The following is a 26,096-nucleotide window of genomic DNA, read 5'->3' on the forward strand; positions in this document are numbered from 1 at the left end:
TTCCGTATGTCTCACCAGAAGCTGAGCCTGATATGAAAGAAGCTTTACTTTTTTTTAGGTTTCTGGAAATTTATATGAAACTTTCAATTTGGTACTCTTCGTAGGAGAAGAAGGAAAATATTACTTGAACAAAGATGCAGGAAAATGTAGCGGAAGATTGCATTAATAGTACTTAGGAAATGAATAGAGGACAACATTTTTTTCTTGCAGCCCTTCAAAAATAGCAATAGCAAAATAGCACTTAAGACTTGTATACCCCTTCATGGTGATCTTTAAGAAGTTTACAGAGTCAGTATATTGCCACCCCGACAATCTGGGTCCTCATTTTACCAATCTCGGAAGGATGGAAGGCTGAGTTAACCTTGAGCAGGTAAGACTTGAACTGCTGAGAATTAGCCTGCAGTCCTGCATTCTAACTACTGTGCCACTACAGCTCTTATGGTTCCTGGCCCAACTGGCAATAGGTAATTAAGAGAAGCCTTCATGCAGAAGCTTTCAATTCCTTCCTAGGTTCAAATACAACTGTTTCTTCTAAAGGCATTTTAAGTGTAGAAGGAATGAAATCCTGGATCTCCTTTCTGTTGGAATCAATTTGCTCTTTCTTGTTGATTCAAAATAAACCAATGAACTATATTAATGCATGGCCAGCATGAACCTTTATTGCTACTGATTCTTATTCAGTGAATGTTTAGCAAATATCATGTCACACATTAATGAAATATTCATTTATTTTAACGATTTGACTCCTTCAAGTCTTACTATAATGAGAATCTCATTTGAAAATTAAAGTCAATGAAGGTTATGCTGTGTTCACATCAAATAGTTAAAGCTAAAAATAGCTTTCATGTGTGTTGCCTCAAATCTATTACTGCTGCCACAGTTAACTAGAGACTTAATTTTTCCCCTCCCTTCAACCTTTAAACTAACTGAATTGTACCTGGAATATATATTTGAAACAGCTACAATAAAAGGCTTGATAGCAATAGCACTTAGACTTATATACCGTTTACAGTGCTTTGCAGCCCTCTCTAAACAGTTTACAGAGTCAGCCTATTGCTCCCAACAATCTGGGTCCTCATTTTACCCACCTCGGAAGGATGGAAGACTGAGTCTAACTTGAGCCGGTGTGACCTGAACTGCCAAACTGCTGGCAGCCGGTAATCAGCAGAAGTAGCCTGCAGTACTGCAATCTAACCACTGTGCCACCGCGGCTCTTGATGCCAGAGAAAAATAATTCTTGTATCTTTTTTCAATATAAAAGGAGTTAACCTTGATTACTTGGAAACAATGCAACATACTTTTCAAACTGTAAGAACTCAACATGTCAATGAAGGAAGAAACTGTTTTTCTTTACATCATTTTTGTGATGTGTTTGTTTTGTTGTTTTAAATAAAAGTTAGATTTTTTTAATAAAACGTGCTGTAGGAGATGACCAGGCTGAGCTTGATGGAGGGGTCAAATGCATCATAAGTCATGAGTCCCTGTGCACCTGCAAGAGGTCTAAGTCCAGCCCACCTTGGATGCTTCTCTTATCTCCTGCTCATTTACCTTGACCGCTAGTTGGTCAGATTCTTATAGAGTACTTAAACTTGCAATAAATCTTTATATTCATTTGAACTGCCTGAATCTCCTGGTTTCCCCGGTGCTTGCCACCTGCTGGCTTTCAATCCTCTGCCCTTTCCTCCAGTCCTCCCTCCCTCCCTCCCCCTCCTCCTCCTCCCCCTCCTCCTCCTCCTCCTCCTGGTTAAGGAAGGGTGCAATTTTCAAGTGCAATATGTTGAATGATGGAAATACCAATCATCTGTGAGCCTTTAGGGTTCAAAAAATACTGTTAGTTTTCAATGCCATGAAATTATGGAAAAATTCAAAGTGCAAATTGTTTCTGTGGTATCGATGCTTTAGAATCAACATGGGCAACAAAAACATTTCATAGTCATGTGATTATGACTATGCAAGCTGCCTATAACCCCACAAATGAGTGGGGAAGATGGATTAGAATAGAACATTTGGTCACATCCTGAGCATTGAGAATTTTTTTCCTGGAATGTTTTACTCTTCAGCCTCATGCTGTAGCCATTTTTAATATTTGCCCCACCATCCTAAATTGGACTCTATTTTGTTCAAATTTACAGAGTATCCTGCTGATGGACAATCCCGAGCCACAGTAGATAATTTCCTTCCCATATTTCATTGTGTGTTTATTTTATTAAATAATAACAAGTTTTATTAATCATTGAGGTCACAATTATCAAATCAAAGTAGGTATAATTTAAGGTTGCATTTTACTGTGAACTGAGGATGCTTGTTCAAGGACCTTCTTTTCAAAGTCCCTGATATTGGTGATAAAGATGTTTTGGATCCTGGATTTATTGCTCTTATGGAATCCTATTTAAGGGACAACAACTCAGTTGTGAAATATACCCAATTTTTTTTTCTATACCAGTCCTCATGCCACAGTTGTCTTAGATTATCTTCCAATGATTTGCAAGAATGCAAACAATCCCCTTTCCATCATCTTAATATGGAGAGTGAACAGAAGATGATTTTTTCAGTTTTTACCGACACCATAATAATCATAATATAGTTGGGGGAATACCATAACAATCATGATTGGGTAGAAGGATAGGTAACTTTATTTGAAGCCAGCACTTTTCCCTAATTTCATTACTCTTAGCATCATGTTATTTTTATTTTTTTAAGTCATGACAGACATTTTGATAAGGGGTATTAATGTATCCTGACGCTAGAACTAAAAGAAATTTGAATGCAAATAGCATTGATATTTGGTTACCACAGAAACCATGACTGAACTGCTCTTCTTACAATAAATCTTAAATTGCTTCTAATTTAGAAAGCCAATGTCATTGTCCTTGAATGTATCATTGCTGCTTTGTTTGCTTCTCTTTATGCTTAACAGGACTTTTTACTGTATTGTTCTAAACTGCAACATTTTGAATTGAATATAGAAATAAAATTTTGAAAAGCAAAAGTAATTATATTTTTTTTAAAAAAATATGATTAAAATATAAAATATATTATGAAATGCTGAAGAGTTTAACTTCTCACAAAACCATACATGAATTATGTAATGTATCATCATAGATATGTTTGTTTTAAAAAGAGATATTCAAAACACCATAAAATGTAACAATTTTATTACCTGATTCATTTATCGTGCTAAGTCACCATTCATTTTATTGATTCATCATTGGGTGTTTATTTGTAAAAGATGCTAAATTATAGACCATGCTTTGTAAATCATAAGTCACCATTCATTTTATTGGTTCATCATTGGGTGTTTATTTGTAAAAGATGCTAAATTATAGACAATGCTTTGTAAATCATAATGGCTGATTTACCCAATGTACTAATCTGAAAGTGTGACACAGGTCACATTATGGCTTAGATTGTTGATAAAATCAGAACTATGCTCTTATTCAGACTAGATTTCTGTAGTGTCTCATATGTGAAAGAATGTGGAGAAGAGTGACAAAGATGATTAGGGGACTGGAAGTTAAAATACAAGAAGAAGGGTGCAGGAATTGGGTATGTCTAATTTAATGAAAAAAAGGACTAGGGGTGACATGATATCAGTGCTCCAATATCAAAAGGGCTGTCACAAACAGGAGGGAGGAGCAGGTCAACCTATGAAGGCAGGACAAGAAGCAATGGATGGAAACTAATCAAACAGAGAAACAACATAGAACTAAGGAGAGATTTCCTGACAGTTAGAAAATTAATCAGTGGAAAGACTTGCCTTCAGAAGTTCTGAGTTGAACGCTGAAAGTTTTTAAGAAGAGATTGGACAACAATTTGTCTGAAATGTTATAGGGTTTCCTGTTTCGGCAGAGGGTTGGTCTAGAAGACCTCCAAGGTCCCTTCCAACTCTGTTACTCTGCTATATTTGAAAACTTAGAAACACAAGCTACTCTAAAATATTATTCCCACAGTAACAATCAAGAGTAGTTTCATCACCAGCTATCAGATAATCCCAAAAATGTACAGTGTGTGCCTGTTTGGAAGGTGGGGATTATATTCTTTTATTTTAGGCAACTGTAAAAAGAGCAGGACAAATAGAAAGCTCAGTGAAAGAATTTTTTTGGTTTAAGAAAAGTTTTAGCTAGGTTTTGAATGAACAATCTTCCATTTACAAGGCAAGAGAGAGACAGAAACAGACTGTGACCAACAGACACTTAAAAAACTATGTACTCCCAGGAGGACCTTTCCGTAGAGTGGAAGGTGATTGGCCATAGCTTTCTTAGAACTGAAAGGGAGGGGACAGCAGCAAGGGAATTGTCCAATGGGTGGACTACCTTGCCATCTGAACCAAATACCTTATAAGCTGTTGCCAGTTTGTCAGTCTGAAGAAAGTTTTCTTATGCTGATTTATAAACAAGCCAGCTGGAGCCCAGGAGGGGAGGATGGCAAATGTGAAAGTGCCCTAAATTATGAATCTCACTTTGGAATCTGAAAACTACCAATGCTATTTTGGCACAAGATTTGGCTGTGGGTTCCTTTGATACCTACCTGTGACTGGAATAAATATTTAAATCCTAAACCCAATAATCTCTATGCCTCAGAAGGTGACAGTATAAGGCTAACTTTATTTGAGGTCAAAGTGAAGTAGGATCAAGCTTGATTGCTACTTGGGTGGAAATATTTCAAGGAATCCTAGCCTTATGGAGTAGACTGGGAAATCTCAGCCCAAAGAAAGCAATGCAAATTGATTGGGTCCTTAGCCAAAAAAACTACATGGACATGTCCGTGTAACTCAGAGGAGTCTTCTTTTAAGGTTCTGTATATATTTCTTTTAAAAAGAATGCTTGCATGGAGCTTCCTTTCTAAAGTATAAGCAAGCAAACTATATACTTCAGTGGATTGTGAAAAAAATTGTTTTTCATTTTGCTCTTGTAAATCTGAACCAACTTGGTAAAATATTAAAAATGGGTAGAAACTATAGACTACCATGAAAATTACCTTGATGGACATCTATGGAGATTCTCAGTCATCCAGGTCATGGTTGTCCCAAAGGTACTTGTTCAAGAGGCAACTGGACTTTGTTTTTCTTTGAAGATGTTTCACTTCTCATCCAAGAAGAAGAGCTGAAGAAGCTTCTTTGGATACCTTTGGATACTTCAATGGACCTTTATTTAGGTCATCATGATGAATGTTGCCCTTTTGCCTTAAGGACAGTGAATCCCTAAACCATTCCATTTATAGCTATTGAGTATGTTGTATAATCTCACAATGCCCATACATTTAGGATTCCAAGGAGCCATGTATTTGATTAATCTGTCAAATAATTAGTTATGAAATATAATATATATATATTTATATATGTCAGATGAGACCTGAAAGCTCAACCCCTGCCACTCACAGTGGGTGATATTTGGAGGGGGGCGAAAGGGCAAGTCAACTGCAGTCCACTAAAGCAATTTTATTGTGCCTATGAATAAATGCACAGTGACTGAAACTGGAGCGACAACTTATACACTGAGTGACAGGAGAGGATTGTTTAAACTGCCAGATAGTTTGAGATCTGTGATATGCTATAAATCACACATACATCTGACTGTTGCAATAGATTTTAGAAATGTGTAAAGCTGTATAGCCTCTGTTCCAAACTGGCTCATATTTTTTCATATGTCTTTGGAGAAGACTCATGTCTCTTCAGATGTTCTGCTTGATTTTTCTTTTCGGTTTCATTTTTTTCCCCTGTAAAAGGAAAGAAAAGCTTTCTTTTTACAAAAGAAGGACACAGTCATTATTTGGCCTGGAGGGTAATATGTAGGATATTTGTTTGGTGCTTAAGTGATGGCTGGAAATTGAAGGCATCAGTTTGTGAAAGACTGTAGGTTTAATATATGGGAACATATAGTGTGCTTCCCATTAAGAAAAAAGAGTTCCCAAAATGAACTTTTCCCTCCCTTTTGGTTATCTTGCAGTAATATTATTTCTCCTATATCAAGTTAGGTCTCAAATTAAGGATTCAACAGAAATAACACTGAATGTTTTTCAGCATGGTAGGGTATAAATGTTGTAATAAAAATAAACCAATAAAGTGTTTATTTCTATGTATTTAAAATCACTGAAAACAAATATGTTCCATTGAACTTTTTAAAGCTGTATTGGTTGCCTCTAGATTTCTGGGCTCAGTCGAGAATGTTTAAAGATCTAATGCTGCATCACCCAGTCACCCCAGAAGTTCCCATCTTGTCAGAACAGAATTTGCCTATCTAATCCATTCATCTAAATAGGACATCCTATGAATCTCCCGTCCTTACAGTGCAGCTGTGGTATAGACAAGATTGGGAGCGCCCTATCAAATCCTGCACCTGTTAATAGCGGTGTCCCCCAAGGCAGCGCTTTAGGACCAACACTCTTTATACTTTACATAAATGACCTTTGCGACAATATTACAAGCAACTGTGTTCTCTTCACTGATGATGTAAAACTATTTAACACCACCGATAATGCTGCTACTCTTCAAAAAGACCATTCATATATCTGAATGGTCAAAAAATTGGCAACTCCAAATCACAACCAACAAATGCTCTGTTCTTACAGATTGGCAAAAAATAAAAAATAAAAAATAAAAAATATAACACAAAATACAAGCTAGGTCCACATGACCTTGTAGACAACACTCACTCTGTCAAGGACTTTGGAGTACTCATATCTAATGATCTAAGTGCCAGAGCCTACTGTAACAACATTGCCAAAAGGCATTAAGAGTTGTTAACCTAATCTTACGTAGCTTCTTCTCTGGTAATACTATACTGCTAACTAGAGCATAGAAAACATTTGCTAGAACCAATTCTTGAATACAGCTCATCTGTCTGGAATCCACATTGCATATCAGACATTAATACAATTGAACGAGTCCAGAGATATTTCACAAGAAGAGTCCTCCACTCCTCTTCTCACAACAGAATACCTTATGCCCCCAGACTTGAAATTTTGGGCTTAGACAACTTAGAACTATGCCACCTTCCATCTGACCTAAGCATAGTACATAAAATTATCTGCTATAATGTTCTACCTGCCAATGACTACTTCAACTTCAACCACAACAAGACACGAGCATACAATAAATACAAACGTAAGGTAAACTGCTCCAAACTCGATTGCAGAAAATACGACTTCAGCAACAAAGTGGTCAATGCCTGGAATGCACTACCGGACTCTGTGGTTTCTTCCCCGAACCCCCAAAACTTTAACCTTAGATTGTCCACTGTCGACCTCACCCCATTCCTAAGAGGTCTGTAAGGGGCATGCATAAGCGGACTAAAGTGCCTATCACCCCTGTCCTAATGTTTCCTTTTATTCCTATCCATTTCATGTATTCATAATCACGTTTTACACTTACACATGTTATCAAATACATGCTTGATGAAATAAATAAAATAAATAAAATAAAAATAGAATTAAGATGATAGCCCTTCTCGGTAGTAACCTTCTATACAATTCTTGGGGGTATATAGAGCCTCAACTCCCAACTCTTCTTGAATCTAGGAAACAAGTGAAAAATGCCTCATTTCATCATGCCTTTGGTCCAAGATTATAAAGTGTGGCCATGAAGAGAGATAATTGCATTTTGTTTACTTGGCATGTAGTAGGTAGGAAGTGACAGTAAGAACAACTGTGATTGTGGAGCTGATTTCCACAAGAGGGTAAAAGACAACAGCCTTAAGAGATGGTATTTTTATGAATAAGGAGAAATGTGTTTGGCTCATGACCTAACCAATACTCTTAGTATGAAGAAAAAATATCTCTAAATTTTGCAATCCTACCCTGGAGTCACAATTGTGGTAAATTATGCTTAAAATTACATACAGTTTTAAAAATTAAACACTCCTGTAAACATGTGCTGCCATCAACTCGTGAAATTCATCTGTTTTCAGTGTTTGCAGCATCTTAATTGTTTGTTCATTTGTATTAGCTTTGTCCTTACAACCATCCAAAGATTCTTGGCACTTAGCAATAACTATGTAGCAATCAACAATACCATAAAATCAGAATAAAAATACAATGAAGCAGCCACAATGTCAATATTAAGCAACAATAATAAGCCAATAGTATGGTTTCACCCTCATTAAGATGCATGGAAAAAAATGTCTTTGAAAACTTACAGAAACTTACAGTTCATAAGGCAGCCAATCCAATTCTCAGCAAAAAAAAATAAATAAAAATGTAGCATTGCTGGCCCCACTGAGCAGCAGCACCTCATTTTAGCAAAGTGGGGAGTCACAAGTGCTTCCCCCCCACCATGAGCAAATAAGTTAGCTGATATTCATCTGTAAGAGGGCCTTGTAAATTATTTTGTGCTAAAGTATAAAAGAATGTATAGATCAAAATCAGCACCCAAGAACTGATAGTCAATCAACGACAAATCAGTGCAACATGTTTTGTTGATTATGCTTCTATATTCTAAACTAGTTTTCACTTGCCGTCTCACAATGTGCCCCAAAGGGCATACCTGGTTCAGATATTTCATTCCAGCTTTCAAATATTTTGCTGCAAGTATGCTGCTTTATCTGGTTTTGATCTTTCTTCCTTGCCTTTCTTCCTTTCAAGATTGCATCAACCCTCCCACCATTACTATTCACCATGAAACCAATGAAAGCAGCAGACACCTATGCACAGAGCTATCACTTGCCATCTGTCTGTTTACAGCAACTCTCCCAAGCTTTTCCAATGAAAACTCCTTATGGGAATTTGTTCATTATCCAGCAGGTGTTAAAGGAAAAGAAATCAACTGAATCCAAACCAGCTGCCCAAACACTTATTAATAGTTTTTATATGAATACATTAAGCTGGTTTGCATGGAACTGAATACATATTGCTGGACTCTTAAAAAGTTGGTTGTGGGGTGATGAAAGGATAAACAAATTTGAAACACATTTCCTTCTTAACTAGTCAATAACAGTCATCATCATGATCTTACCTTAGTCTGAATATAAATACAGGTGTGTGTTATTTTTGTAAGGCAAATACTCTGGTCTGAAGCTGTCTGTTAACCAAATAACTTCAGACACAATAAAATCCAGGCTGTCCAATATTTGCTAAATAAATCAGGATGACGGAGGGGAAAATAAGAAAATGTATGAAAGGAAATGAGCCACTCTTTGTTGGTAACTAGCCATTGTGAGTTGTGCCTCAGATGCTGATTCCACTCATGAGGGGGGCAACAAACATCACATGTGTCATAACAGCATCACACAAATAATGCAACTAATATAATTACATTTTAGCATCACAATGTGTGTGATGTCATTGTGGCTTTTACTGGACACCTATATGGATTGAATGGTTTTATACTCCCTATTTTCCCTAGGTGCATTCTCATTGTATAGGTTTTTAAACCAATCTCTCCATTATATGTATATATATTTTGCTTTTTGACAGTTCCTCTTATTCTGACAACTTCTGTAATGTTCCCAAGCATGGCTATTACAGTCTCAAACATCTGGATTGTCTAACCTTAGGAAGGAACTGATATAGTAATACAGCTGAGAACTGTACCTAGGCTCAGGAGTATAATAGGTAATAGTTTGCTGTAATGGTGGTGAATGGCCATAAGCTTATAATTACATTCCCTATTTCTGAGTTGCTAAGGGTCAAAACTAGTTGTTTTTATGAAACCTATAAGTAAGGAAAACCCCTTTAAATTGAGTGTCTCTGGAATAACAGCAAAGCTTTTTTTTTTTTAATTTGATTTATATGCCGCCCTTCTCCGAAGACTCAGGGCGTCTTACAATGCGTTAAGCAATAGCCTTCATTCTTTTTGTATATTTTATACAAAGTCAGCTTATTGCCCCCACAAACTGGGTCCTCATTTCACCTACCTTAGAAAGGATGGAAGGCTGAGTCAACCTTGAGCCTTGGAGAGATTCGAACCAGCAGAAATTGCAGGCAGCTGTGTTAATAACAGGGTGCACTAAACCACTGTAGTATCAAGGCTCTTTCTTATCTTGATGGATTCAAAACAAATGACTTCAGAAATGGGTAATTGTTTCACTTCCAATTTGCTGTTTAATCAGCTGTATTGTCCATTGGGTTGATCCCTATTTCACCTCAAGTGTAGATTCACTAGGTAAACAAATGATTCTAGAATGCCCTGACTACATTATTTACCTAAATGGGGAATTAATATTTGATAATATGTCACAAGCAGGGAATTAATGCCTTAATCTTATAAGATTGAGAATTAAATTTCTTCCTGTGCAGGCAGAATGTAGCTTCATAGCGTAACCTCACGCATGTTGGGCAATCATTGGAATGGCATGCATTTAATCTTGCAGACAGTGATAAGATCATCAAGATTCACGTAAGGGACCATTTCAGTTTTTTAGAATCCCTGCTTTATGAGTCCCTTGAAGGTAATCATGTTGAGGGCAATGAAGGATTAAAACTATGTGATTCATTAGTCAGCTGCACTAGGGTATAATTATATTAGTCAAATTTAAAGCAGGTAGTGATGGAGGAAGGGGAAAAATAGCTACCTATTTTTCAGCTATGTAAAATAGAAGTCCCTGTGAGCTTACAGACCAATAAGAAAAATAGGTGGTAGAAGCATTGGTGTGTGTGGAATGATGTATTTTGTTTGGATCTTGCTTAGCATGATTTATAAACTCAATTGCGGCAATTTGTAATCCATAATATAAATATATTAGCTTGTTGATTGACCCTTCAAATTATGATATATTCCATAAACCATGGTGGTGAGCAATGTCTTATTGTTAAGTGAATCCACTTTATGCTTACATTGGTAGGCACAAGATCCTAGTAGGAAGCTAGAAAAAGGAAAGTCAGGAAAAGACCATGAGAGACATAGACTGTCAGATTGGAACAAAAATATTGGGTTGGAGAACCTATGTCCTTCCAAATGTTTCTGAACTACATAATATAATAATGCTGCTGGTTGCTCTTGGTATTTGGAGTTCCTCAATATCTGAAAGCCACATGTTGTGGTTAGATGCTAGGTACAACAGGATACAAAACACTGGAATCTATTTCATTTCTAGTAGATTCAGAACTCAACCTTAACTATTAAGATTATATGATAGAGTCTATTAGGATTATATGATGGAGTCTAAAGATATAATCTATTAAAATTATATGATGGAGTCTATATCCTAAAGTCATAGGATATAAGAGATACAAGATTTGGTAGGGTTATTAATATACCTTGATTCCATCAACAAATAATTCAAAGGAGTTCATCCAAAAAGAGTGAGACCATCTACATGTTATTTATGTTTAGATAAAGATTGTTTCCTTGTAATTTGTGTGCCTGGTTTATAATTTGATAACCAGGTATTTTTAGTTCTTCATCTAAGAAGGTGCCAAGTTCTTTCCTCTCTTAATATATCTGGAATAATGATGTCACAGGTGTGATCACATGGACACACCCAAGTTGGTTTATAGGCTGCCATACATCAGCATTTTTGAGAAATCCATAGGCATAAATAGTGGCTATGCATTTAGAAAAGAAATCTATGTAAAACATTAAAAGTATAATTTCCTTTGAGTACACGGATATTTCCATACAGTTTTCTTGGGACAATCCACATGGGATTTGGGAATTTTTTTTTTTAATCTTCAGGTATAGACTTCCATCATGGGCCCTCCTGTCTAAGTAATAAATTGGAGTGACCTTGCTTAAAGTTTTTGAGAAAAGCTAAGGTTGCCTAGGCTTTGCTAGTTATCTGAGCAAAGATACACTTGAATTGAACTTGGCTCCTGGGGACCCCATAAATGTATCCATATAACTTCCTTAGCAAGTTATACAAGTTGTCATTGCTATCTGCAGAAATTTTAATCTAGATCCAATTTGTAGTCTAGATCCAAATTGTATCCACTCTAGACATAGTCCTGGGATTTCTCAGGTAGTCTACAAATATAATACTAGTGTGATTTCAAAAGCATAGGAGTCATGGTTTGTTGTTGCTGTTGTTTTTGTTGTTGTTGTTGTTGTTGTTGTTGTTGTTGTTGTTGTTGTTGTTGTTGTATTGTTTTGTTCTGAAATTCCCTAGCTTTGGAGTCACCTAAAATGCTTCATCAAGATAAATAATAAGTAATTTCATGAAGTGAAGTGCATATTCAGTGTGTTGCAGGTTGCCTCTTCAACCCTAACTAACAGCTAACAAAGTGCTATTTTAATATATCAAAATTAAATGCTTCCATTTATGGGTTTAGGAAAGTAGGCATTTACCTAAAAACACTGGATCAATCAATTAAATAAGAGCTATCTTGAGAAATACAGCTTGGAAAAGATCTGAAGGGTGCTTATCATAGTACCATAGAAACTGCAAAAGAAGAGGGGATGATCTGAAGTGTGTATGTTGTAATCTCTTTTTAACAAGTTTTATCTGCCAATAGGTCTCCTTAATTTTATTTACTAATTCAATTCTGTGGAACAATTTAGGAACTAATTTGCATTGTAAGGGCCAACAGGCTTCTACAGCTGTGCTTTTTTTCTCCAGTGATGTCATAAAGCAGGGGTCTCCAACCTCGGCAACTTTAAGACTTGTGGACTTCAACTCCCAGAATTCCTCAGCCAGCAAAGCTTCTGGGAGTTGAAGTCCACAAGTCTTAAAGTTACCGAGGCTGGAGACCCTGTCATAGGGAATGGGGAGCAGTAGCATTTTTAGCCCCTTCTCCTACTTTATAGGCCTGGAAAAACATAAAATTATTTGAATTATAATTTTGAATATCATTATTATTCTCTTTCTCAGTTATTTCCAATCAAACCTCTGTGATGGGCGTCTCAAGGGAGCTATAGGGATCTTAAATGAGTGTTTGTGTGAAAGATTACATAAGGTCTGTTATGTATTGAATATATATACCCTTTTTTCCCCAAAATAATATTATCCCCTGATAATAAGCCCAATCGGGCTTTTGAGCGCATGACAATAAGGCCAAATGCTTATTTCAGGGTTCAAAAAAAAAAAAATATAAGACAGGGTGTTATTTTCGGAGAAACATGGTAATTGTGTTAAGCCCTGCTAAAGTGAAACTAATCTTTAGATGACCCTAACTGTTAACTCCAACTGTTTTGGAGGGAAACTTGATACATTCATATTTGGGCGGGCTTTTTCAAGTACTATGATTGATTAAGGCCCTGTGGGCCTAGAGCTGTGATGGCGAACCTCTGGCATGGGTGCCACAGGTGGCACGTGGAGCCATATCTGTGGGCACACGAGCATTGTCCTAGTTTAGTTCCAGCATGCATGTGCGTGCTGGCCATCTGATTTTTGGGCCTTCCGGTTCCATCAGAAGTTGGGAAATGGGCTTTTTCTGACTTCCAAAGGGCCTCCGGGAGTTTGGGGAAGGCTGTTTTTGCCCTCCCCAGGCTCCAAGAAAGCCTCTGGAGCCTTGGGAGGGTGAAAAACGGGCCTACCGGGCCCACCGTGCCATCACGTGCCAAAAGCAGGGGGAGTGGGTGTGTCACACACACATTGAATTATGGGTGTGGGCACACGCATGCGCGGCCCCCCTGTGCTCCCCCCGCTTTTGGCACATGACGGCAAAAAGGTTAGCCATCACTGGCCTAGAGTATAAATTACAGGTATTTGCCTGCTGTTCTTCAGTTCCAGTTTTGAGTCAATAAATGTTGTTGTAGCTATGCTGGTTTGCTTCTTTCCTACTGAAGCCCACTACACAATAAGGTCCATGAACCATCACGCGCAGACCACGCCCACCTCAGTTCGCAAAGGCAACAAATATCATGATATGTCACATGATTCACATGACATGATCAAGTTTGACACCCGTGGGTTAAAGGTTAAAGGTAAAATCCCCTTGGAATGCAGCTCATAGACATCTCATTATAGTTTTCCTGGAAGCAACAAAGGAGTTGTTTGTCATTGCCATCTATGTCCGTGGCTAGCCTGCATCTTTGGAAATTCATGGTTTCCTATCTAAATATTAATCAGATCCAGCTCTGCTCAACTTACTGAGATCCATCAAGGTCAGCTGGGCACAAGACTGCTGTAAATGTACTGTCTAAGATTTCTGTTCTCCTTACTTTTACTAATCCCTGCTCTGGCTTTATATTTCAACCTCCGTTCTCCAAATTATAGTGCCAGGAATAGAAAACTGCAGCAGCGCACCTTGCCTGCAAGGAACAAATTAGTGTAACAATTTAAATGGGAGATAGATGAGGTAGATACATAATTTTCCAGTAGGCATGTCTCATATACAAATGATAGTGTCTTATGAGAGTTATTAATAATCACCTGCCAGCAGAAATACCAAAGTGCAGCAGACCTGTTTATTTTCAAATCAGCAGGCCACATTTATTTCATGTCATTAATTTATTAATGGTAAGAAAAACACAGTTTGCTTATTATTACAATTATTATGCTTCTAGCACAGAGGAAAATGATGAATGAAATAAAATAATAACATCCTCCTGGAAAGAAAGGGAAACAAAATTCTATAAATTAAAAATGACTTTAAATGAAACAGCCCTTGCCCATTAACATTGGAAATAAGTCACTTTGAAATGACAAAGCAAGTTGTTGTATGCTCCCAAGAATCAACCTTTATGTTTGGTTGAAACTGTCACTTCAAGCCAAACATAATACAAAAAGTGTAGGCAAGAATGTCAGAAGTGTATGAATTTTGTATATATACAAAATTAAACATCCTATTTCATTCAATGTATATGAAATGAGTACCCTACACACAAACAACATCCGGCTATGGCTTGTTTCTCATGATATTCCTCCAGAGATAGAAGAGAGAGTTGGATATCTAGAGAGCCTTGGTGGCGCAGCAGACTAAAGTGCTGTTAAGTAGCACCAGCTGCCTGCAATTACTGCAAGTTCAAATATCACCAGGCTCAAGGTTGACTCAGCCTTCCATCCTTTCGAGGTAGGTAAAATGAGGACCCGGATTGTGGAGGCAATAAGCTGACTTTGTATAAAAAAGAACACCGCTTTTTTGGGGGGGGGCTGAAAGCCCTACTAAGCAGGTATATACAAAAGTATGAAGGCTATTGCTTAACACATTGTAAGCCGCCCTGAGTCTTCGGAGAAGGGCGGCATATAAATCGAACCAATAAATAAATAAATAAACTTCATCTGCTGAACGTTTTTAAGAAGGATCACATTTATGTGAGTTGTCTTCTGTTTTGCTCAAGAGAAAAGAAAATAGTGTTTAAAGATAGAAAGGGAATCCAAGTAAGATCATGTTGTAAACTGTTGCACTGTCCTCCAGAATCCCTGATATTATTTAAACCGATATAGTCAGCACTGATGATGTTACCTAGTTTGAGTAATGAAATGTCTGCAAAAAAACGAAAAAGCTCAGACAGCATCAAGGACCCCTTAGTATTTAAACTTTTTCATAGGTTCCTCTATATCTGAATTATGAGTTAATACATTAAAGTTTGTTTTGGAGTGACCCCATCTTAGAGAGAGAGAGATTTAGTAATAATATGACAGTGACTTTCCATTCTTCCAAGTTGTTTCTTTTTCATTTTGAAGACTACCATACAAATAGATTTCCCGGTGGTGTCCTACATAATAAATATATTTAGCTCTGATTGTCTTTCTGTGATCAGCCACAGTCAGCTAGGTTATGTACATTAAGCTAATAAGAATGTTTCATCAAATAGAAATTTTCACCAAAGAGTTAGCTTTCAGCTTTGCAAATATATTGCACAAGATTGGATAAATTGCTCAAATTTTACCCACTCATCACTGTGGAATCAAAATTAGTTTAAACTATATACATGTATATCACTGAATCATATATTAGTAGGTGATATTGGTGTGAGAAAACATATTTACACAATCCATCAAAGAACAGCCACAGATCTTGTCTGTGATATACAAGAGACTATTGTAATTAAAGTCATTTATAATCACATTTGATAAATTGTGTTTTCCTGTATTCTGTAAGAGCCTCAGACTTGATGATGTTGATAAATTGTCATTTTGTACTGCTGCAGTTTCTATAGATAATACTCATAACTTGGATAGACTATGTACATCATCAACTCTCTGGGGCATAAGGCCATACAAATGTCTACTCAGATCATAGGAATGTTTACTTATTCACACTATTGAAAGTGGAGACTACAATTGATCCACACCTAATTAAATCCAAGACTGCTGTAACTCCCTGAATAGTAAAAGTCTATAGAGGTTCTCAGTCACCCAAGTCATAGTTGTTCCAAAGGTGCTTTTTCAGGACACAACTGGACTTTCATATTTTTTCTTTAAGGACATTTTGCCACTCATCGAAGAAGCTTCTTCAGCTCTGACAGGATACCGGGGAATGGAAGAATTTATATTCCTTGTTGACAGCTGGTCATTTGCATCCTTTTACAGGCTCATTGAAGCACTTGGATGTTTATCTGTGTCCTCAGGGTCACCCGAGTTGTGCTTCTGGTTTCTGTAGCCTGTAATTTTTTCTCTGAAATCCATTCCTGCTCCCACACCATTCAAAGGATGTTCATCCCAAATTGTATAGCTAAAACTCTGTAGAGATCCTCAGTCATCCAGGTCATGGCAGTCTCAGGCTGTCTCCTGATTTTTCAGGAGGCAACTGGATTTTCTTGTTTTTTTCTTTGAGGACGTTTCACTTCTCCGCCACGAAGCTTCTTCAGCTCTGACAGGATAGTGGGGAATGGAAGGCAAAATTGCAGACTATAGGAACCAGGAACACTCCTCAGGTGACCCTGAGGACACAGATAAACCTCCAAGTGCTTCAATGACCACCTAAAAGGATGCCAATGATCAGCTGTCTGCAAAGAATATAAATCCTTCCATTCCCCACTATCCTGTCAGAGCTGAAGAAGCTTCTTGGATGAGAAGTGAAACCTCCTCAAAGAAAAAACAGGAAAGTCCAGTTGCCTCCTGAAAATAATAAAAGTAGGATATGGATTAAATAAATAATAAAACTGATACTAATTAAAAATTGTAATCATACTCGACAGCCAGCGGACTTGCTTAACTCTCTTAATTTATAACCTTCTTCTATGTATTTTACCAGCATCTCGCTTTTTTTAAATATAAATAAACAATAGAGATTTTCTGCTTTGTAGTTAAGTACAAGAGGTATTTGATGTAGGACTTGTGTTAATAGTCAGTCAGTGTGCTATTTTGAAGGTTTCACTGATGATAATTAAAATGTTACCTGGTACATTTTTACTGTCATATTAAACCTATCTTTATAAAGGCTTTTTTATGTTTAAAAAATGCATATGTTGTTTCTTGTCAAACAAGATGAAAAGCCAGTTCTCATATGTAAAAATCTATCCAGAAAACTCACCTAAATTGGCATTTATAATCTTTTATTTAAGATAACTATATTTGTAATTACTGCAAATATTCTATGTACCAGTGGATAAAATTTACATTTTTATTCAGCGCAAATAAGAATAAAAATTTGAACAGTACGTGGTGATAATATATACATGCAACCTATGGTCCAGATCCAAATGAATTGGCTCATTGGAAACAATAATAATATGTAGTAAGGACCCACTAAAGCTTTATTTGTTTTTATACATGTGCTTGCAGCAAGACTAATTTTGTAACTGATACTATCTCCTTTTTAATTAATTTGTTCTATACTGTTGCCCAACAACTAGCCGAGGGGTGTGAAACTGGATTTTTCGAGGGCCGGATCAGCAATGTAGTTGTCCTCCATGGGCCGGCGGGGGAGGGGGTGAAGAGATGGGATGGACACCTCTTGCAGCATCCTGCTGGCTAAAATGGGTGTTGGGAGGGGAGCAAAGCCCCCCATGCCCAGTTTTGGCTGACAGAGTGCTGCAGGAGTCCATCCAGGCCAAAAATGGGGCATGGGAAGATCCAGAAATCCATACCCCTATTTTGGCTGCCAGAGGGGTTGGTCCTTTGCTATTTCCATGCCGGCCCCACACACCAGATTTAAGCACCTCGCAGGCCAGATCCAGCCCATGGGTTTTGAGTTTCACACCCCTGTTCCAGGGGTGAAATGCTCCCAGTTCGAACCAGCTCGGGCGAGTAGGCAGCGATGGCGGCGGGCAGTTCGGAGAACCGGTAGCAAAAATCCCTGCCTCCGTCCCCCCCCCATGCCCAGCTGAGCCGCGCAATCGTCAGAGCCTTTTTTTTCTTTTAAATGGCTCTCACGAGCCAAGCTCTGACGATCCCAGCTGAATTGCCTGCTAATCAGGCAACTCAGTTTGGATCTCCAGAGCCATGTAAAAGAAAAAAACTTTTTTTCTTTTAAATGGCTCGTAGCAAAAATCCCTCCCCCTCCCTCCCTCAGCTTGCTTACCTTAGCTGCTGGTCGCACCGCCTTGCTGTAATCCATGCAATCCATTGCATCAGCAAGCAACTGAATCTCCCTACCTGCAATCAAGCAGGCAGCGAGTTGTGGACTTCAACTCCCAGAATTCCTCAGCCAGCAAAGCAAAGCTGGCTGAGGAATTATGGGAGTTGAAGTCTACAAATCTTAAAGTTGCCAAGGTTGGAGACCCCTGTTCTATTGGGTAAGTTTTTTTTCCCCTTTGGGAGCTTTAAAAAATAGTTAATTGGGGGTTTTTTAGTTGTTCTTTTTTAGACCTAGCCATTTAAAGTTTAGGAAGTTTTAAATTTAGCTGCTTTTATATAAAAATAAAAATAAATTAAAATAAAATAATATTTGTGCAGCTTTCTGCGATTTAGTGTGTTTCTGTAGTGTTTCACTCTAACTACACAAACACACAAAATCTCACAAAGTTGTATGTGAAATTTTTGTGTGTAAAATGTGAAAGTTGGTTTTTTGGGCTTTTTGTGGCTGTGTGAGGTTCCTGCTTGTTACAGGGGCCATTTTGGGTCTAGAACAACTGCTTTTATATTGTGGATGAGCCAGTTATGTTGTGTTGTGTTTTGTAGGTTAAAAAAGGGCAAAGAAGTGACATTGACTTGGCCACGCCCAGCTGACCAACAAGCCATGCCTCCCAGTCACCTTACCACCAAGCCCCACCCACTAATTAAGCCACGCCCACAGAACCAGTAGCAAAAAAGTTTAGATTTCACCCCTGTCCTGCTCATTATACCAGTAATACATTCTTCAAAAGTAATTTTGACTTCTACTTGTGGTTTTCATTAATAGTAACTACTATTGAACCATGAAATTGCCAGATATTTAATTGTATTTCAGTAACAATACTGACAAATTTGATAACACATTTTGCAGAAACTGAACAAATAAAAATCCTGATAAAACAAAGACAGCAGATGACTTCTACTGTGCTCACAGCTTACTTTGGAAGAGAAAATGATGTTATATATGTTGATGGTAGCAAAAATACTTTATGCACAAAATTGGAAGAATACTTTGCTTCACACAATTGATGAATGGCTGCAAAAGTTGATGGAATTAGCAGATTAATTGACTGCTTTGATTAAAGAAATGAACCCAATTTTGTTTCTACTTGGAAACCTCTTTTGGACATTGTGCTTGAGGTGGAAAAAATGAAACTTAAATTTTGGATGTTGCTGATTAGATAGGTTTGCTGTTATAGAAATGGCTAGTATATATTATCATATAAAAGTAAAAAGTTGAGGTTTTATGTTAGTACTGTATTCTACTGCACCAAAAGGTGTCAGAAGTTAATGCTTTCTTTTCTTTACCCCTTTACCCTACACTTTTCTGTCTTCCCTTTTTCCTCTCTCATTTTTCTATTATTTTCATTTTTCTTGAACTTCTGTATTTTATATTTTGATAAACTAATCAAATATTTTATATCCCAGAAGAGGAAATGGACTATTAGACCTTATTTCTCTGGTAGCTTCAGATGCAGATCCTGATTCAATTTCTGGTTGAGCCTGTAAAGGCCTCCTTGAAAGACTCTTAGAAGAGGGCAGCTGGGTTAGTCTACAGTAGCACAAAATCAGGAGGAGTCTGGTAACACCTTTTCTGATTAACACATTTTATAAAAGCCATAAACTTTCATGAGCTGCAACTCACTTGACCTTCAATTCACAAAAGTGTGCGCATTAAATAAAATTTGTTAATTCGCAAAAAGTGCTGCCACACTTCTTTTGATTTCTTGGAAGGTCCTTGGGTGTCATTACTGATGAAAACATAAATATTAGTGCTGAATTTTAACATTACCTTGTTTGGAAAAATGTGATTTTGTACAATTTGTTTTTGACAGCTGAATAGAAAAAAAACAATGTGTCAGAGGTTTTTCGCATTAGCACAGAAAGCAAAATGAAATGCAAACAACGTGCAAAAACTATTTAAGACTGAAATCCTTACCAGTGGAATGAAAGAAGTAAAAATAACTTTTGTATTTTGGAATAAGATGCATTAGAAAAGATTGCATTCTAAGATGCATTAGAAAAGATTGTGAGCCGGCAGATTGGAAAATGGCCAGCATCTAGGCAGCTATTGTCCTGCCTCTTTAAGCCCCAGCTAGCACAGCTATGTTGGCTATAAAAGCTGTGCTGAGAGGAAGCTAGGGTGTTGATGTGTGAAAATAAAGCAGCCAGAAAGAGATACTTTTTCTCCAGTAGTGGGAATCAGAAGCCGTAGTAGTTGGAGAAACAATAGTAGTTGTTGTGGGGAAGAGTGGAGAAGTGGTGAGCAGTGAGTACTAGCCTATGAATACTTGTGTGTGTGTTGCTTAGGGACTTGTTTATATTTATTTATTTATTTATTTATTTATTTATTTATTTATTTATTTATTTATTTATTTATTTATTTTATCAACCATGTATTAGATAACAGATATAAGTATAAACATGATTATGAATACATGAAATGGATATGAATAAAAAGGGACATTAGGACAGGGACGGTAGGCACATTGGTGCACCTATGCACACCCCTTACAAACCTCTTAGGAATGGGGTGAGGTCTACAGTAGACAGTTTAAGGTTAAAGTTTTGGGAGTTTGAGGATGTAACCACAGAGTCCGGTAGTGCATTCCAGGCATTGACCACTCTGTTGCTGAAGTTGTATTTTCTGCAATCGAGTTTGGAGCGGTTTACCTTAAGTTTGTATCAGAGGTGAAATGCAATTTTTTTTTGCTACTGGTTCTGTGGGCATGGCTTGGTGGGTGTGGCTTGGTGGGGGGGGTCATGTGACTGGGTGGGGGTGTCCAACTTTTTTTCTTACTTTTTAAAGCATTTTTTACTACCTATTCTCCCAAACCAGTAGTAAAAAAAAATGCTTTAAAAAAGTTAAAAAAAGGTTCTGACGATCGTGCGGCACAGCTGTGATCGTCGGAACTTTTTTTTTACTTTTTAAAGCATTTTTTAAACTTCCGGTTTGCCTGAACTGGTAGTTTATCACTACTGGTTCGCCCGAACCTGAGCGAACCGGTAGCATTTCACTCCTGGTTTCTATCTATTGTGTGCTCGTGTATTGTTGTGTTGTTATGTTGGCTCTCTTGTGCTTTGGAGGACACTGACTTGGGTATACTTAAAAGAACCCGTGATGGACAGGAATCTCCAAATCGCCTAATTAGAATAGAAGGAGGTAGATATTCCCTTTGATTAACTCTTCTGGTAGCCCTTGTTCTAGCCCTAAAGTCAGTGGTGGGATTCAGCCAGTTTGCACCACTTTGGGAGAACCGGTTGTTAACTTTCTGAGCAGTTGGGTGAACTGGTTGTTGGAAAAAATCATTAGTGCAGAGAACCGGTTGTTAAATTATTTGAATCCCACCACTGCCTAAAGTGGATATCAGATACTACAAACAATGCAGCAACAACAGGGACTAAGATGAGGTAAACCTGGTTCCAGCAGGTCCAAAGCTGATTAACTTGTTAGGATTTGTTGAACTGGGCCCTTCAGCTTTCCATTCTTAAGGAATAATCCTCTTTGCCAGAAGTAGTTCAAACATGAGTTCCATTGCAATAGAGAGTGAAGGGGAAGAGAGACCAGAAAGAATGGACTACTCAGTTGTTTTAAAAGTCGAATATACTTACAGGGCATGTCTGTAGATTATTCCATTATGGAGTAAGTCACAATATGGAAAGCACAGAAAAGAAGCCTGAGATAGGTAAAGAAATTAAAGGAGAAAAAAGTAGGTAAGAAAAAAAAGTAGGGTTAAAGTCCAGCCCAGCTAATACATAGTACAAACACAACTTGCTACCATCACTTGCTACCAAGTGATATTACCATCACTGCACAGAGCAAATCATCAGATCCTATTTGAATGATCAAATTCAGTTCAGAGGATTCTATTTGCATAATTAATTCAATTCCATCAAAGTATTGGATTCGGTATGAATTATCCCTTCATATGGAGTAATAAAATCAGTTTGACTTGATTCAGTTCAGGAAAAAAGTGTATTTGCACAGATGCAAGCATGCATCAACATTTTAAATTAGAACCAAAGGCTGGCTGGATACCTTAGAAGCAAATCTGTGCAGAGCACTATCTTTTACTAACATCTCTGTTAAAATGTCGGTGCAGAACAATTACTTGAAGGCAACATGAAGGTCAGATGACGCAGAATCTAGCCATCTCCTATGTGTTTTCTGCATGGGTTTTGGGAAAGATTTATTATATAATTTAAGGTCTGGAGAACAATCAGCTAGGCAGACAATACATGCTCCATCTTGACAAGTGTTCAACTATTTCCATGCCTTTCATGTCACTGATCTATAGCCTGCTGCCTTTTAATTGTGGCAGTGATAGGAAGCTTCTTCTAGTAATGGAAGGCTTGAGCCTGCCCTCAACATATAAAAACCGGCCTTTTTAATAGCACTCAATGAATACATATGCACAATAAACACTGCAAAGAGGACAATTCAACTACAGTGCCCAGGAGGTGAACAAATGAAACAGCTGGTCACCATTTTATTACACCACTCAAAGCCTTTATTATTATTTTTGAGCATGCTTCCCTTTGGTTGCTGTTTGCTGTGTCAATCAATGCCAGGAGAGACACAGTTCTCCCTCATTATTTCCTCCTGCTCTATGACTTTGCAGTGAAAAATAAAATGACTCAAAAGTACCTGGATGTTTATTCCCACCTAAAACAAAACTGGAACAATCATTTGCAGAGGCAGTTATTTGTCGTGGCATTAATATTATGCTATAATTGGGTCAAAGCAGGGGTGAAATCTACTTACCTTCCTTACCGGTTCGGAAGTGCATGCTCCCCATGCCCACGTGCGTCACATGCGCACACACATCTTCTGTGCATGTGCAAAACCTTCTGCACATGCGCAAAACCTTCTGCGCATGTGCAGAGGGTAAAAAAACATTACTTCCTGGTTAAAACCAGGAAGTAATGACACCCGGGCAGCGATCGCTACCGGATCGCCGAACCACAGGGAAAAATTGCTACCAGATCGGACGATCCGGTCCGATCCAGGAGCATTTTACCCCTGGGTCAAAGTATATTGAATTTTCTCAAGGATATCAAGGACTTCTGTTTTGCTGTTTTGTCCAAGGTATTTTAGTTCATTCTATAAATCTTACCAAGATTTATTATTGCAAATGGAAAACATGGGATAAAAGAATAAGTAGCAACTGAAAATGGACGTCTCTCTAAAGTTTTTAATATAAGTCAGTTGTAAGAAAAAAGTTCTGTTTTGTGCACTACAGCTTAAAAGTCTCACATTAAAGGTACTTTGAGTACCAAATAAGTTTATTCAACATGATTAGTTCCTTTTGATTTCTTCTAATTTCTGAGAGAGAGCTGCTTTTCAATAAAAAGACTTAGTATGATTGAACAAGAGTTCATTGCATGAAAACCTATAACAATTAAATGAAATGTATTTCCCACCAGTTTCAGTTGTATCCCCAAGATATCTAAGGGGTACAGCTTGAAATCCAAGCTATTTGGCCAACAATGCTCCTATGTACAATTTACAATGGACATCGCCCAATGTAAAATAGAGGAACACATTTCAATATTTCAAAGGAAAGATACACTTATCAGTGAGGGCAGTGATGATTTCAGAAAATTTCACTTCTGGTAAACTTTGAGTGTATGGAACTATTAGTGGAATCATGAGGAAGACCAATTCTGCCAAGATGCCCAGGCAAGTAATCTTGATTTGTTTGCAGTGGGTCCAATTCACAGCCCTGCCATGGCTGAGATGTAGGATTATAGGGTTCTTGGCAGTGGTTTTCTCTTCAAGCTTGTTTTAATTTAGTTTCTGAATGTTTCATTACCAGACTAGGTAACATCATCAGCAGGATTTTCTTGTCCTATTCTCCTTAGCATCTTGTGTGCCAGTGTGGTCAGTTGGTCGTGTGATTGGTTGTTTGTTTGGAGCTATATTTAAATTCTGTATTGAAATATAGAGTTCTTACTTGAGGGTCTGACAAGACAAAAAAAGGCATTGTCTGCCTAGAATTCTAAAGGAATTTTCACTAAGTAGAATGTGGGCTCATTATATTTATTTAAGTAGCCATTTATATGACTTAATATCCTGCTTTTCATTGTCATTGTATAATTATCTCTTCTGGGCTCCTAACATTTCCATTAAATCCTAATGGAAGGTATCATGAGGAAAATCTTCCCAATGATGCTAGTGTCACCAAAATGGGGTCATTGTGCCCTGAGAAATCATCCATCCATTGCTATCTCCATAAATCAGGAGCACTTGAGAAGTCCAATTTTAGCAAGGTCACTGTATTTGAATTGATGGCCATCTCTGTGGCTTCACTAATCTGTGCAACCTTCATTTCAGCTACGGTATTATATGCTGATCCTGACTGTAGCACCTCAAAATTTGTTTACATATGTTAGTGTCATATTTTTAATAGTATATTCTATAAATACTTTAGTACAGTAGATTATTTGTAGAAATAAGATTAATTGTAGAAATTGTTTTACTTACTTGTGGACATTTCATTACCTATCTAGGTAATATCATCAGTGCAAATGACTGTGGAATTTGCTGTCTGTTTAATTCATTGTAGCTTGTCCTGGCGGTATGGTTTCCTCCTTGGAGGTTCTTGATTCGAGGATTGTTTTGTGCATGATAATTTGTCTAATGTTGATCCCGATTGATCTGAATGTTTGCTTCTGGAAGGAATATATTCTAATGATGGTCTAATATTAAATGTGTTCTAATCTTTTTATTTCCTTCCTAGGTTTTTTTACTATCTCTTTTGAATGGCTGTGATATTAATATTGTGACATGACAACTGAGTTTTGGAGTGTCTTAATCTTCCATCTTTTAACCTGAATCCTTTTTAAAATTAACACAAACTTGTAAGAAGAAGTAATTGGGAAGTTTAAGCTAAGGTGTCAGCAATATGAAGAGAGCAATTGGCTCTTAACTCTATTTTTCCACCTATAAATCCCAGATAAGTTCTTGAAGGAGGTTTGGATATAAAAGAGAAAACACTTTAAAGGTTAATCTAGTTCAGTACTTTTCAATCTTAGTGACTTTAAGGCATGTTGGCTTCAACTCCCAGAATTCTCAGGTAGCATCTAAAAATGTAGTTTTGGATGACAGTGCAGTTTCCCGTCTAAGACCTAATAAAACTTTGAGATTTCTGTTCACTCCCTAGTCCTAACTATGGAGATAGAAATGACACTAGACTAAACCACTTTGTATGATTAATCAGTTCACTTCGTCTAAATTGTGCGTTCTCACAGAGCTGCCCTCCTCTGGGTGCCGTCGGCCAGACAATGTTGGCTGGCGACCCCCAGGATGAGGGCGTTCTCTGTGGCCGCACTGACCCTCTGGAATGGGTTACCCACCGAGCTCCGGACGGCTCCCAATCTCCGCACTTTCCGCGCTGGCCTGAAGACATGGCTTTTTCAGCAAATTCCCTGACCGACTATGAGGCTTTTAACTTTGGGGATTTTAAAGCCGGACTGGCCTAATATGAATTTTATTATGGGTGTATGTGTGTTTTAAATCTGTGGGCCAATTTTATATATTGATTTTAATTTGGTTTTAAATTTTATAAATCTATCTGTTTTAATATGGCTGTACACTGCCCTGAGTCCTTTGGGAGAAGGGCGGTATAGAAATCTAATAAACTTGAACTTGAAACTTGAAACTTAAATTTGGATTGGTTTTTAGTACTTTATTGTCATGGTTTTTATTTTGTGAGCCGCCCCTAGACCTATGGGAGAAGGGCGGCATATAAATTTTAATAATAAATAAATAAAAATAAATAA

The 26,096-nt window shown here is 37.5% G+C and overlaps 1 long non-coding RNA gene across 2 annotated transcripts in view; it reads right to left on the minus strand.

The window, feature by feature from the left end:
- The window catches only part of LOC117672364 (uncharacterized), a 44,780-nt gene extending 19,893 nt beyond the window's left edge, over positions 1–24,887 (minus strand). Inside the window, exons 1-2 of one of the 2 annotated variants that reach the window (XR_009620105.1) lie at positions 24,799–24,887; positions 21,924–21,988 (exon numbers count right to left, since the gene is read on the minus strand). This is a non-coding gene — a long non-coding RNA (uncharacterized LOC117672364). Of the gene's footprint in view, positions 1–8,947; positions 9,132–21,923; positions 21,989–24,798 lie in introns of those variants that run through there. The other variant, XR_004593199.3, reaches the window with a different exon arrangement.
- Positions 24,888–26,096: the final 1,209 nt, after the last annotated feature.

Source organism: Pantherophis guttatus, chromosome 3 (genome assembly GCF_059756535.1).
Source record: "Pantherophis guttatus breed Tessera chromosome 3, ASM5975653v1, whole genome shotgun sequence".
Classification (NCBI taxonomy): Eukaryota; Metazoa; Chordata; class Lepidosauria; order Squamata; family Colubridae; genus Pantherophis; species Pantherophis guttatus.